General features: G+C 36.2%; 2 protein-coding genes across 2 annotated transcripts in view; both read right to left on the reverse strand.

Annotated features, from left to right (window-relative positions):
* tafa3b (TAFA chemokine like family member 3b) overlaps window positions 1-1,224 on the reverse strand; it is a 101,764-nt gene extending 100,540 nt beyond the window's left edge. Inside the window, exon 1 of the mRNA XM_065247143.2 lies at window positions 749-1,224. The gene's annotated coding sequence lies outside the window, so the exon portion shown is untranslated. The remainder of the gene's footprint in view (window positions 1-748) is intronic.
* LOC135729456 (putative helicase mov-10-B.2) overlaps window positions 1-14,122 on the reverse strand; it is a 167,785-nt gene that overhangs the window by 94,498 nt on the left and 59,165 nt on the right. The window lies entirely within an intron of this gene.

Raw genomic sequence — 14,122 nt, forward strand, 5'->3', positions numbered from 1 at the left:
AGTGATACGGACATGCACATTTACATTTCGGCATGTGGCAGACGTTTAGCGAGTGCATTCAAGTGCACATTACATCATGTGTGTTCACTGGGAATCGAACCCATGACCTTTGCGCTGCTAGCGCAATGCTCACCAACTTTAGTGCACACGTTTACAGCACAAATAAAACTATACCAAATAAAATGTACTTTTTTTAGCAATTGTCTGTACTTCAGACTGTGTGATTTGCGCTCGAGTTAACGGCGCATCTTGGATATCCAGGATCCCTGTAACCGGACCGGACGTCTTCTGTTAGGTTTACCGTCTCTATTCGCGCCCTCCTCACCCAGGGTGAGCAGAGTTACCAGAGAGAGTCTGACTTTAACACGACACATACCGTGAATGCAGTAAAGAGTCAAAGGCAGTTTCAGCGACTCACACCCTCTCTTCTTTCACATTTACGCACACACTAATACAAAATCATTAGGCTATATATGTGGACCTAATGGTGCTGAATGAAAGGCGTTTGCAAAACTGTTTTAAGGTTTACGCATACATTAACGTTTCAGTGACCCGAATGCTGATCAGAATACATGGCTCATTTATCACTTTATAAAGCAGACAACGCCAATAATTGTAGGCTACATATTTCAGTTATTAAATAATATCTTTGACATAATTGATTATCAAACACATAAAATTCATTTTTTAGAGATATTATATGCTGTAAAGATTGACATATAAGAATCTAGCATAAACTGATAAATACCTGTTGTTGCGGTGGGTCCAAATTATTGCCCAGCAGAGATGGGTCTCATTGCCCTTCCATGTAGGAGTTATTCCGTTCCCGAACCACGAAGAGGCTTCAACAATCCGCACCAAAATGATCCCCCTTAACTATACCTTGCCAGAGAGAGTCATAAACCCGCAAATGCAGAAAGGGCAAGTTCAGTCCTCCGATCGAAAAAGCACCCGCAGGGTGTCCGGGTGCGGAGACGCCAAGTTCCCTCTCGCGGCACCTCAGACCAACGGAGCGCCGCGTAAAACTTTACATCAACGCTTTCGCCTCTGGATCAAAATCATGCAGAGGTTTCCAACTAAGCCACCGCCCCACATCTTATCTACTTGAGCTTCTTGTAACGGTGTTTGTCCGTTCAGACCAGAGGAAAGACGCCCGTGTGTGTGCTCTAAGCGCGGAATGTGTTGGTGCTGAAGGCAAAGGTCTGGTGCGCTGACTCGATCCCTGCGCGCTCTCCGGGGATGGAGCAACCCATTGCGCAGTGAATCAGCGCCACTCAGCGGCCTTTAGGACAGCTGTCGTGCCATTTACTGTTTATCGATTACATTGGAAGCAGTTACGCCTAATGTATACAGGCTGCTTTATTAATATTCAAAAATACTTTTACGCACCACGCTTTATTTCTAAAGTGATTGGTGTTGAATCGAGTAAATTGTCAGTCAAATCTCAATCTCATCTTGGAAACAATAAGGTATTTATCAAATTGAAACCCTACCATCACCAAATGAAGATTGAGCACTGTTAGCTCTTTTGGTTTAAGTGTCTCCCCTACAGCCAACTACCTGTACAGTTTATAGCTGAAATACAATCGAAGTAATAGAGAACGATACATTTATGTTAAACTTCCTAAGTGATTTATAATGCTTGCTGTATGTAGGGTGGACGGGTTGGCACTAAAGGATAGAAATGCTTAGAAAGAGAAGTGTGTGTATGTGTGTGTTAGAAAGAGGAGATAGTCCAGAGAGAAAGATGTTTGGCAGACATTCTTAAAAGCCTTTCAGAAAGCATTTGCTGTTGTCGATACATTTGGCTCAAGTTTATTACACCTGAAAGTAACTATGCTCTCCATTACACTTCAAAGTAAAGCTTTTCAGAGACATCTCACTCTCTTCCTCCTCCCCTGAGGTTTTCGTGGAGCGTGCATCTAAGATCAGCTGAGCATGCTCCACCTGTAAAGGTATTAGATGTGGACAAAAGGTCTCAGATCAGCGTTGAAAATATCTGTCGAGTCAGAAAAGGTTTGTGGGCTGCTATGTCACTGAACCACTGAATACAGCAGAATCTGAGTAGTGTCCTCAGAGGAAAATCCTCAAAGTGTGAAGTGTCTGTCAGGCATTGTTTAGGGGTTATAAATCTTAGGAATGTCCCATATGTGTGTTTTAGACAGAGGTCTGTGTCATTTTCCTTAACAGAAAGATATGTGTATGTGTATGTGACTGTGACAGACTGAACGCAATGCTGGCTTTTGTTTGTTTTCTCTGCAGTAGGATCTTTCACAGCAGGAGTGCCATAGTCAGACACAACTGGGCCAAAGGCTAACAGGGAGTACCATACTGGGTTAACAGCTGTGTCTGGGGCAAAAGAGAGAGAGAAAGAAAGAGAGAGAGTTATTGAGAAACAGAAGCATTTAAAGAGCAGAGATAATGAAAGACCACAGTTAATCGCTGTATCAGACAGTTTTACCCCTGAGACACGGATGGTGTTGGTAGTGTGTGAGCTTGATATATCTCATCTGTCAACATTCATAAAGGCCAATGACCCTTTCCCTCTCTGTGTGCCAAACACACTCAGTGTTTCAGAATCTTACGTCTATAAGATTAAAGACTCCTAGAAATCTACATGATGCCACAAACTGTGCTTAGATTTGTCTTAGATCAGTCGGATTGCCAAAATTGTGCATGTAAACATAGCCAACTTTATCCAACTCAGTTTTGAGTTTTATCGTCGTAACCTTCAATCGTATTGAATTCATAATACGATTGAAGGTTACGACGATAAAAGTCAAAACTGAGTTGGATAAAGTTGGCTATGTTTACATGCACAAAATTTTGGCAATCCGACTGAGTTTCAGATATAGGTAATGAAAACACACTTTTTAAAAGGCACAACGCTACTTTATTACTTTAAGTAGTCTAATGTTTTAAAAGTATACATAAACGCTGCAGAATTTAGTACATCGCATGTACAGCGCGTGACCCCATTAACGTTACCTTAATAATGCGTGATGCGTTACCTTGTTGTTGTGTGTTTTTGTGATGATAATCATGTGATATAAGAGGTAAATATAACACATGAACTTGGAGCACAAATGTTCTGCGCATGTGCACAAGGTATTTTCCATCCGAATTAGAAAATACTACAATTCATGCGTTTACATGCATACTTTTCTCCTGCTGATCGGATCACAGATTGGAGTACATCACCCCCTTCAATACCATCCAAATTCGCATCCTATCATCCTAAATCGTATTGATTAAGGTGTTTACATGAAGACTTTTCAAATGGATCATTTGGTTGCATGTAAACGTACCTACTGTTCTACATAGAGCACGTTTTGTACCTACATTGTTTTTGACATGTTTGTCCTGTCGCAGCTATCATGCGTTTTGATATTGAGGGGTGAGTTGTTGGTTGCAATTCACAATCTCACCACTAGCTCCCACTAATATGCACACACACCACCTTTAAGTACATTATGGAAGTGTACTTTTTTCACCTGTCTACTCCTCAGCAAGAGCTTGAATTAAAAAAAAGAGAGAGAGAAAGATATTGTTCTTTTCTACAGCAAAAACACTTACATATGTACAGTAACACAGACATGCTTTCAATATGTGTTATTTAAAGAGAGAAACTTCAGAACAGATTGTTTAGAAATGTACCTTTATTAGGGTTAGCAGCTCTTGCCTACCAGTTTAACGAAATTATATTTTACCATCTGTCTTTTCTACCTACTTTTACACCTACATATAGAGAAAATCAAAGACAAATTGAATGTTTGGATGTATCTCTACAGAATCCACCTTATTAAACATGGAAATTTAACAAGATAAAATCACACTCTGTGGCTCAGGGACTCAAGCAGTGTTACAAATATTTAAATTATATGAATGCCTCAACTTTGATAGATACTAGAAACATGAAAAATAAATAAAATAAACTAGAAGTCAATAAATATACAAAATGAAGACTTTATATAGTTATGGTACATGTAAATAATAGTATATATTATAATAATTAATATTATGTATATCATTATATTATATATTAATTATATAATATTATATAAATATTAGTGGGGGGAAAATGAAGAGTCTTATAGAATAAACAAAAAATATATTTTACCTAGCTTTTCTTGTGTGTGCAATGTCAACAGTTGTGTGAATACGAGACTACCATGTCTTAATCATGTAATAAGAAATTATTTACAAAAATGAAATTGGGGAATTCAATGAATTTTTTTACTTGTTTTAGTAACAAAAAAATGTTTTTTCAATCTCAATTAATAATTTAGGTTGTCATTTTGAAAGCAAGCAAATATTTAGTGGCAACAAAAAAAAAAGAAAAATAACACAGCTGATGATGAAACAACACTTAGGCCTACCATCATTAAAGCAGATCAAAACTGCTAAAAGATTTACTTGTGCCTTATCAGAATAAATCAGAATATTTTGGATGATGGCTCTGATATTCTTATCCATTTATAAACGCCAAAGCTATTCTTATTAACACCTTTAATCAAGCTTATCACATAGGCAAGTGTATTTCTGGCAAGTGTTTATCTGCCAATCCTTTATCAACACTCTTAAAATGTCTCTTGCTGAATGAGAAAGTGATGGTCCTGTACTTCAATTGGTATACTGTATAGCATTGGGCAAAAGTTCATGGGTTCGATCCCTTGTACTGTACAGTAAGTACACTGAAAAAAATGATTCATTGAATTTAATCAATTTTTTTAAGGTAAGTGGTTGCAATCAATTTATTTAAGCTACATTTAAACAAAAAAGATTAGTAAAGTAAAATAAAATATAAAACTTTTGTTTAAATGTAGCTTAAATAAATTGCTTGCAACCACTTACCTTAAAAAATTTTATTAAATTCAATGAATCATTTTTTTCAGTGTAACTTAAAATAAAATTGTCTGCCAAATGCAGATACTGTATGTACTGCACTGAAAAAAATGATTCTTTGAATTTAATCAATTTTTTTTAAAGGGGACATATTATGAAAATCTGACTTTTTCCATGTTTAACTGCTATAATTGTGTCCCCAGTGCTTCTATCAACCTAGAAAATGTGAAAAAGATCAACCCAGTAACTTAGTTTTGGTAAACCATTCTTTCCAAGCATGTGAAAAAATAGGTAATTGTAATTTGGCTCCTATAGTGATGTCAGAATAAGGTAATACCGCCCCCTTTATCTGCACTATCCAACCACAGCACTGCCATTTAGTTCAAAGAGAAAGAGAAAGAAAAGAAGGACTTGACAGCACAATTGAGTTTCAATTACAACAAACCACCATCATTGTGATCAGTGTTTGCACTTCAGCCGCTCATTTGCATTTTAAATGACACACCCAAAACGGCACACTTTTGCTCGGACCTAGATTAAGACTTAGTTTACATCTTAAAAAAAATCTCATAATATGTCCCCTTTAAGGTAAGTGGTTGCAATCAATTTATTTAAGCTACATTTAAACAAAAAGATGTGTAAGGTAAAATAAAATATAAAACTTTTGTTTAAATGTAGCCTAAATAAATTGATTGCAACCACTTACCTTAAAAAAATTGAGTAAATTCAATTAATCATTTTATTCAGTGTGAGAGTAGAGGATCAGAACAGTTGTTTGATAAAATATAAAATCACTTTAATCATTAAGCAGTTTTGTCTTAGTTAGCAAAGCTGTTTGTGCCTGGGACAGATGAGTGCATTTATAAAGGCATAAAATGAATTTGTGATGCTTTGGTGGATATACTTCGCCATATGCTTGTCAAGATAAACAACAGCTCTGATGCATGCACACAAAGACACGGTCTCATGCATACCACACACACGCCATTTCTGAGACTCTGCTGATTCAGTGCAGATTTAACAGGTTTCATTCATGTCACGGACCAGATTTCATTTATCTGGGCTATTATTAGAATGCATGCATTTAAATAACTTGTGAGGACATGTTTGTGCACAGGTTTAGTTATATTTCTAAGAGCCAAATGTTGACCAAAAGTCATGCATTTCTTTAAATGTAATATCTTGCACATGTTTTCCATGGGTTAGGTTTAGGGTGTAATATCAGTAGCCTGATATAAAATCATGTCTATGAAATTACTTAATACAGTGAAACAAACTGTGTTTGTGTGTGTGTGTGTATGTACGTGCATGCGTGCATGTGTGTCTCTTGTTTAAGAAATTAATCACTTGAATTGAATGAGCTGATTTGATGATGCTTGTCTTATAACTGATCATTAATGCATTACAACAGATACGGCAAGCAATTTTTTTAAACAGAATTCATTGATTCACTTCCATTTTTTTTCCATCACTCCCTCTTTCTAACCTTCTCTCATTAGCAATGTACTGCTGTTTTGCTGACAGTCACCATGTGCATGTCAAGATAAACTCCACTATAATAAAACACAAACAGCCATTACAAGACACACAGTCTTATACACCCTATAGTAAACACCACATACACGTACCTCGGTAAATGAGGGCATTAACAAGACAACTGATGATTATGCTTATACAAAAGTTAGTTCTCAGATCTCTAATCTGCATTTTAAAGTGCTAACAAAATAAAGTGTAACTACCACAGGGCAGTAAAAATAGACAAAATAACTGTAGTATCAAAAATGTGCACTTAATATTGTTTTATTAGAATAATATGCAGAGTTTTTTGACATCTGTAGAAATGTTTTAGCTTTCTGGAGATCAAGCCTATATGCATATTGTATAAGCTTATATATCGTATAAAAGCAATATACAACTTGCAGTTGTGCTACTGTACTCAATATCAGCGTGCAGGATATGCCTGTGGCACTATGGTAATACTTTTGCAATACTTTCTGTGTAGAGGAGCCAAGACAAATACACTGCAATACATCACCTTGAAATCCTGTCTAATCTCCTCACATTTCTATGCCATGAGTCAACAAGGTGTGACAACTTGAAAGACATCTACAGTTTGAATGTCTATCCCTGTGTGTGAACTGTGTGTGGGGGGTGGTTGGTACATGTGGTTTACAGGGAATATGAATAGCGTATAATGGGGTTTACGGGGACAGCGTAAAACACATATATGCCTGACTGTGTGTGTGTGTGTGTGTGTGTGTGTGTGTGTGTGTGTGTGTGTGTGTGTGTGTGTGTGATGGCTCAACAAACAAAAAAGATCATTCTCTCCATTTCATGACTCATGTTGTTTGATATTCAACAAACCACCTCCAAAAACTGACATAATGGCATTCTAACACACACATACAGAGAGTGCAGGAGAGGAAGACTGGCACTACTAAAATATCAGCATTAGCATATGAAAGCTGCAGCTGTGTGTCTGTTTGTGTGAGCGTGGTGTATGCTGGTACAGAGTGTATAGTGATATTCCACTCCGGGCTGATCATGAGTCACACTGAACTAAAGGTGATGTCCCCTAGGATTCCTCAAAAGCCGGGCCGCTCACACTTCAACATCTGCCTGACAAAAGGGCATTTGTGGAGGATAGACATTCATCAGAAATACAGGCATATGTCCAATTATTCCAGCATCAGGATCGTGTAATTCATGCGTTTCTGCAGAGGCACTGGAGGCAAAAAAGGCTGGAGCTGTCCGCTGTACTGCGGTGCTGAAACTGACTGGGAAGTGCATGTGTTCAGAAGTGTTGGCATGGTGGTGTATTTTTAAAGTTGCTGATTAGGGAAGAACAGTATCTTTTGAAACCTTTGGGTAAAGGTTTTTAATATGAATGAATGTTGAAGTAGTTTTCATTTTGATTTTTGGCCAGTGTTGGCCGACTGTTACAGAGTCTGGCTTTTAACCCAAAGGTCGCTGGTTTAAGTCTCATGGCTGGCATGTGTTGTGATGTGCCCTTGAGCAAGGCATGTTTCCCTCTATTTCTGTCCAGGCGCTGTAGTGATAGCTGGCCACTGCTCCAAATGTGCATGTGTGTGTTCACTACTCACTGGGTTTGGCTAAATGCAGAGGCCACATTTTGAGTCTGGGCTATACCCTAGTTGACAATCACTTCACGTTCGCTTTTTACTTGCGACCAAACTTCACTGTTTATTTTATTTTTTGAACAATCAAGCTTGAAACACAAACAAACAAAACCAAGCCTTTGTAAAAGAGCATAATATGATTCATTTAAATGCTGGTTTATATGTCACACTGCATAATGCTGCTGATAAATATAGTTTCAACTGCATTTTAAGAGCTTTTTTTTAATTATTCATGAAATAAATGTAGGTATCTGTTTTGAACCTCTATACCCTTTATCACAAAATTCTGTATCTATAGTCATGTAAATTTGTGAGTCTTTTCCGTGACACTGATACATTTTTCTGCCTTTTTTCTTGAACATGTCACACATTTCTGTTTACGTGTCACTGTCACGTATTTGTTACTCAACTGTTTTGTCTTATTTTCAATCCATTGACGCTTCGGTTTAGGTTTATTTGGTGTTTGCGTTAGGATGTCACTTTAAATATTGGTTTATACCTTTTTTCATGATTTATTTTTTATATTTTATGATTTTAGGTACACACATGACAAAATGGACAAACATGGACACACACAATTCTCTTTCTTGTAACACAGTCACAACTGTAGTCCAGCATCACTGCTGATTTACCCATAATGCCCTTCTCTCCTTGCTAACTATCTCAACACTGTCAAACACAGACCTCTTTATATTCATCTGGTAAGCTGCCCCCCTTCACACACACACATTTGCGCGAACACACACACACACACACACACACACACACACACACACACACACACACACACTGGTAGTTATATGCTGAAGGTTTGAGTAGGTGGTACCATGAGGATCAGTACTGAGATGGTCTGCAGAGGAGAAGGCAATCAGAAAAGACATACATAACAAGAGAGAAAAAGAGCCCTAAGACAGACACCTAACAATTCAAATTCAAGATCTTTTTCAAATGTTTTTACCTGTTTAAAAACACAAATCATACAGGAAGAAAAGATTGAATGAAACAATCAAATCTTGAAAGTTTAGAAAGACATTCGCTCTACCAAACGAATGCACAGGAGCTTGTTAAAGGAAGGACGGTTTACCGTCACGGCTTTACAGTCTGAGTGAGCACACAATTTACAGACAGGCTTGAAAAGTGAAAGGTCATGCTAGCAGAGAGACACACAGTCCAATTACATAATAAATTGAAACTATTGATCTGAGACTGTTAAACGTTCTGCTGAAGCAGGCTGCTTACTGTTTTCACTCCTTCATAAAATCACTTAATCTCAAGGTTCTGCGGCACAGATCTCATAAACCAGCATCAACAGATTGTTGCTTTGCTCATCTGCAGGTGTATTTCTGGAAGTGTCTGTGGACTGATCCTATTTAAAATGTATGGCTGCTGCATACTGGCGTTCTGCCCAAAATGTATTTCATTTAGACACTAATCTCTTAATATCACCATCCTTTCAGCAGTCCATCATTTTATGGTCCCGTCATTGCATCCTTCCTTCTTTTCCTTATCCTCTCATCCAAAGTGTTTTCCCTAATCCTTCTCTTTTCTTTGGTTATAGTGGCAAGCCGCGGCTGTTCTTGCATTACGGTTTCTCCATAATCCAGAGCATTTGAGGAAAACCAACTCAAATCTGGGATTAAGTTTCCATGGCCTTGTGGTGGAAGACAAATCTGTATCTCCCTCGCATTTGCTTTCTTCACAAAAGCTGCTTTTGTATTTAGCAGAATAAAATCAAGCAAAGCATTTGGAAATCTAGGAGGTGATGCATAAAAAAGTTTCCCCCTTGGGAATGCATGCAGGACGCTTTTAGGAAAAGTTGTTGCTGTAGTGGATTTATTATCGTTTAAGAATTGGAAACAAAGAAAGATGGATTAATGCTTTTATCAAATAAAAGAGATGATTTTTACTGGATAAATAGCTTACATTTCAGGGCTTTAAAGATAACAACAGTAAATTCGGGTTCTGTGTTCTGAACCAATCTTAGCCAAGTTCACCTTGCAGAGTTCACATCCCAAGTTTTTTGTTGTTACCTTAAAAGCCCTAAAATTATCATTATCTTAAAAGCTCTAAAATTGCTCTAGCAAGCTTTTGTTATATATCATATAAAAAAAGATATTAGCATTCAATCTTTTAGGAGGGAAATACAAGCACTCACAGGCCTCTGTAAAAATGGGATTTCACAACGTTATATCTCACATAGGCTTTACTCGGGTCACTGAAAGCATTAAAAACTAACATGCATTGCTGCACGCATGCAAAACACATCATAAGAGCACTTCATATCCATCCTAAAATGTCCAAAAATATCTTTCTCGAGCTGTTAAGAGTCAGCCGTGGCATTCTGGATTCTCTGCCGAGCTCTCACAATGAATCCACCTGTGTGGCATTCATCAGCATCAACACAATACAACAGCAACGCTTTTTATATCCCAGAAAAAAATCAGACATCTGTTCCAGGCCCTCTCTGCCTGCGCTCCTTTTATGGATCTCTAATTTAATGTGTCCCTTCTGTTCGGCAGAATAATATCACACACAGAACCGCTTACAGCTGGATCATCATCACTTAACAATGTGCAATTATCTGAGCTTTAACCAGCTGCACTGTCTAAAGGACAAAGACGAAATCCAAAGCGTCCAAGGTTGAAAAAACTGCTAAACAACACCTATTAGCAAGCTTTAAAAAGAATGACTTTTTACACAATTAACAGTGACCATATGTTCCCGTGTTATTCATTTATAAAGCTGCTGTTTATATTCATCTCCATGCAGGACCTCAAAGGTTATATTCAGAAGCAGCACAAAGTCTGACAATAAAAATGCATTAATCATTAGTGGGGGAAGACAGTTGACTGTTTGATTTTGATTCTGAAATTGTAATTGAGAAATATCAGCTACTCTTCCAAACATCTGTATCAAAAGCTACAATATTCTTGACAGAAGAAAAAGATTCATTCTCTGTAATTGTACAGCCATCTAGTGGTAGTTTTGGTTTTGTCAGTTTTAGTAGAGCATAAAATATGAAATATTATTTGATGTTATCCATTACAGTCAGAACTATTGAATGTTTTAAAAATGTATACATGGGTAACATTTAAATGTGAGAAACGCTTACACACAAATTTCAAGCATTGAAGATAAAGTTGATACATCAGATGATGTTGTGTCATACACATCTGGTTCTTGTTCTTTATATGAAAATAATTTTCAATTATTCTAACTAAGGTATCAAACTAGTTTAAATAATTTTATATAAAAAAAAATAGTAAAAAAAAGAACATTGTTTTTGAAGCTTGATTTATAATTGACAAAGCCAGTTTTTAAAATTTTTAGCATAATTTGTTCTCTCTGCGTGAGCAGGAAAGGACCCAACTTACCCAACTTATGATATATAAAAAAATTACAAAATATAACTTCATATTATCTCTATTAAACATATGGTGGATTTTTGAAATGTCCAAGAAAGTTGCAGGAATTCTGTAATGCTTAAATATGTCCTCTAGATGTCACTAGATTGTCTTATTTCTAACACTGGTGGTGACATACTGTAGGGCAGGGGTCTCCAACTTTGTGTGAGCAAGTGCTACCACAATGGGAAAAAACTATCTGGAGGGCTACTTTTTTTAATAGAGTCTAGCCTAATAGAGTCTAGCCTTGTTTTACTTGTTTATTTTATTTTATTTTACTTGTTGACATGTTTAATCATTGTTTAAAATGTTAACATGCATAAAATAAGCCAAGTTAATATATCAAATATGTAATAAATAAATAATGAAATTGATGTTATAAGTAGAATGTGCTTTGGCGGGCAACTCATAGACTCTGTGCAGGTAAGCTGGTGCCAGCGGGACCATGTTGGAGACCAACTGCTGAAAGGATTACCCACACTTAAAGACCCATACACAGGAACCACTAGCTGGAAAGCATTTTAAGAATGTGACCAACAAATCATTACATTTACTCACCAGTTTAAAAAAATATATTATTAATACAACATAGAGCTGTGTTCTTGTGCAGGGATGTATTTCCCAAAAGCAATATGGTCGCAAGTCCTGTCGTTAGCAATATAGAGTTCAATGGGAACAACAATCATAGTTAGCTAACGATGCTTTTGGGAACCACACCCCAGATCCATAGTACAGTATTGTTTAAATCTGCCTGCGTAGTTTCAAAATCCGTGTTAAGGCGCATAAATATTATCATTCACTAACTCTACCTTTAAAACACATGTGACCCTGGACCACATAACCATTCATAACTACACAGGTATATTTGTAGCAATACAATGTCCCAGGTGAAAAAGTAGTACACTCCCATAGTGTACTTAAAGTGCTTCATTTTCGCACACTAATTTTGTACTTAATATACTAAAAATTAATCTTTAGTACTTCTTAAAATGTTCTTAAGATCATCTTAGTGTACTTCACTGTGCTATTTTGAGACACCATAAATAAGAACTAAAATGTGCTAAACATGTATTTAAAAATTTTATTTAGGTACCACTTGTAGTAAACTTGAGTTCAAGTTAAATACAAGTGTTATCTAAATAATTTTTTTAATACAGAGATAGTATGTTAAAAGTGCATTTAAGTTCATATTCATGGTGTCTCAAGAAAGCACAGTGAAGTACACTTAGATAATCTTAAAAACATCTTAAGAAGTTCTAAAGATGAATTTTTAGTATATTAAGTACAAAATTAGAGTGCGAAAATAAAGCACTTTAAGTTCACTATGGAAGTGTACTACTTACTTTTTCACATGGGGTGGGTCAAAATGATTAATTTTTATGCCAAAAATCATAAGGATGTTAAGTAGGCTAAAGATCATGCTCCATGATCCATTTCCTATCATAATATTTAAAAAATGTATTCATCATTAGTTATATGTGTTGACTCCATTTGGACGATTTTCTTAATATATGGATTTTTGCACCCTCCACATTTTCAAATAGTTGTATCCCGGCCATATTGTCCTATCCTAACAAACCATACATCAATGGAAAGCTTATTTATTCAGATTTAAGATTTTAGATTCAATTAAAAAATAAAAATTACCCTTATGCATCACTTTGTAGTGCAGGGTGAGAGAAACATATGTTCTATGTACATCATAAAATATCTTATATTAAGGCTTGACTTAACATCAAAGGGTAGAATCAATAATTTCTGCTAATTCATTTTCAAACCTTACTGTACATAATAAGAGTGCGTATGCTTAGCAACATGATATGTCACATACTTAACAGAAAAAGACAAAAAGATTTTACACACTTTCTTAAACTTACTTCTAAGTTAAAAAAATTTAATTTCTTGTGAATTTGAACCTGTGAACATAAAAAAGAATCAGTATACAGAGATCAGAGTATGATAATCATCTGATGTTAAGGCCATGTACTGTAGATAAACTCATCATATCTCATCACAGAAAAGCTGTTGTCACAACTATTATAAACAAACTAAATACAGACATCCCTTATTTCTCCAGTTTTCTCACAGTTTTCCACTCTTCAGGCTTTTTGGAGTGCGGCACTGTACACATGACAGATTTAGAGTGCAAACACTGGAGCATCACAGAGTACACAAACACACAGAGATGTAGCCACTGTGTCTCTTTTGTGTACAAATCAAAACTATCTTTTTTTTTTCATGGAATTTTACAAACATTTGAAAACATTTTTGAAATATTGAGTATGTTGACAATATATGACTGTATATTGTAGAAAGGGGATCTTGTGATTGTAGTACCCTTAGCAACAAAATAAAATGTAACATAATAAAGTAGAATGCACTATTTTGCCACTGGTTGATTGGTTAGATTACCATCAATAAATCATTCATAAAAATAAAACCCTATTTTTATGGGTACGTATTTTCAAAATCTCCCTTCTTATCAACTAAAAGTCATTGAATTGTCTTGAAATGCGCATTTTTGTTCGAATCATTGACGTAATTTCCACTAAAAATGCTGTAGCCTACTGGGTTGCTCTGATGTTTAAAACATCCAATAACATTTAAGTTTACCTCACAACCAGTAATCTGATAAAGGGGTGTAGAATGACGCCATAAAAACCGTTCGCCCGTTGGCCTCTTGACAGTAAGATTAAAATTTCTAAATGCAAATTTTGTTTTGGAGCAAACTGG

Source organism: Paramisgurnus dabryanus, chromosome 11 (genome assembly GCF_030506205.2).
Source record: "Paramisgurnus dabryanus chromosome 11, PD_genome_1.1, whole genome shotgun sequence".
Classification (NCBI taxonomy): domain Eukaryota; kingdom Metazoa; phylum Chordata; class Actinopteri; order Cypriniformes; family Cobitidae; genus Paramisgurnus; species Paramisgurnus dabryanus.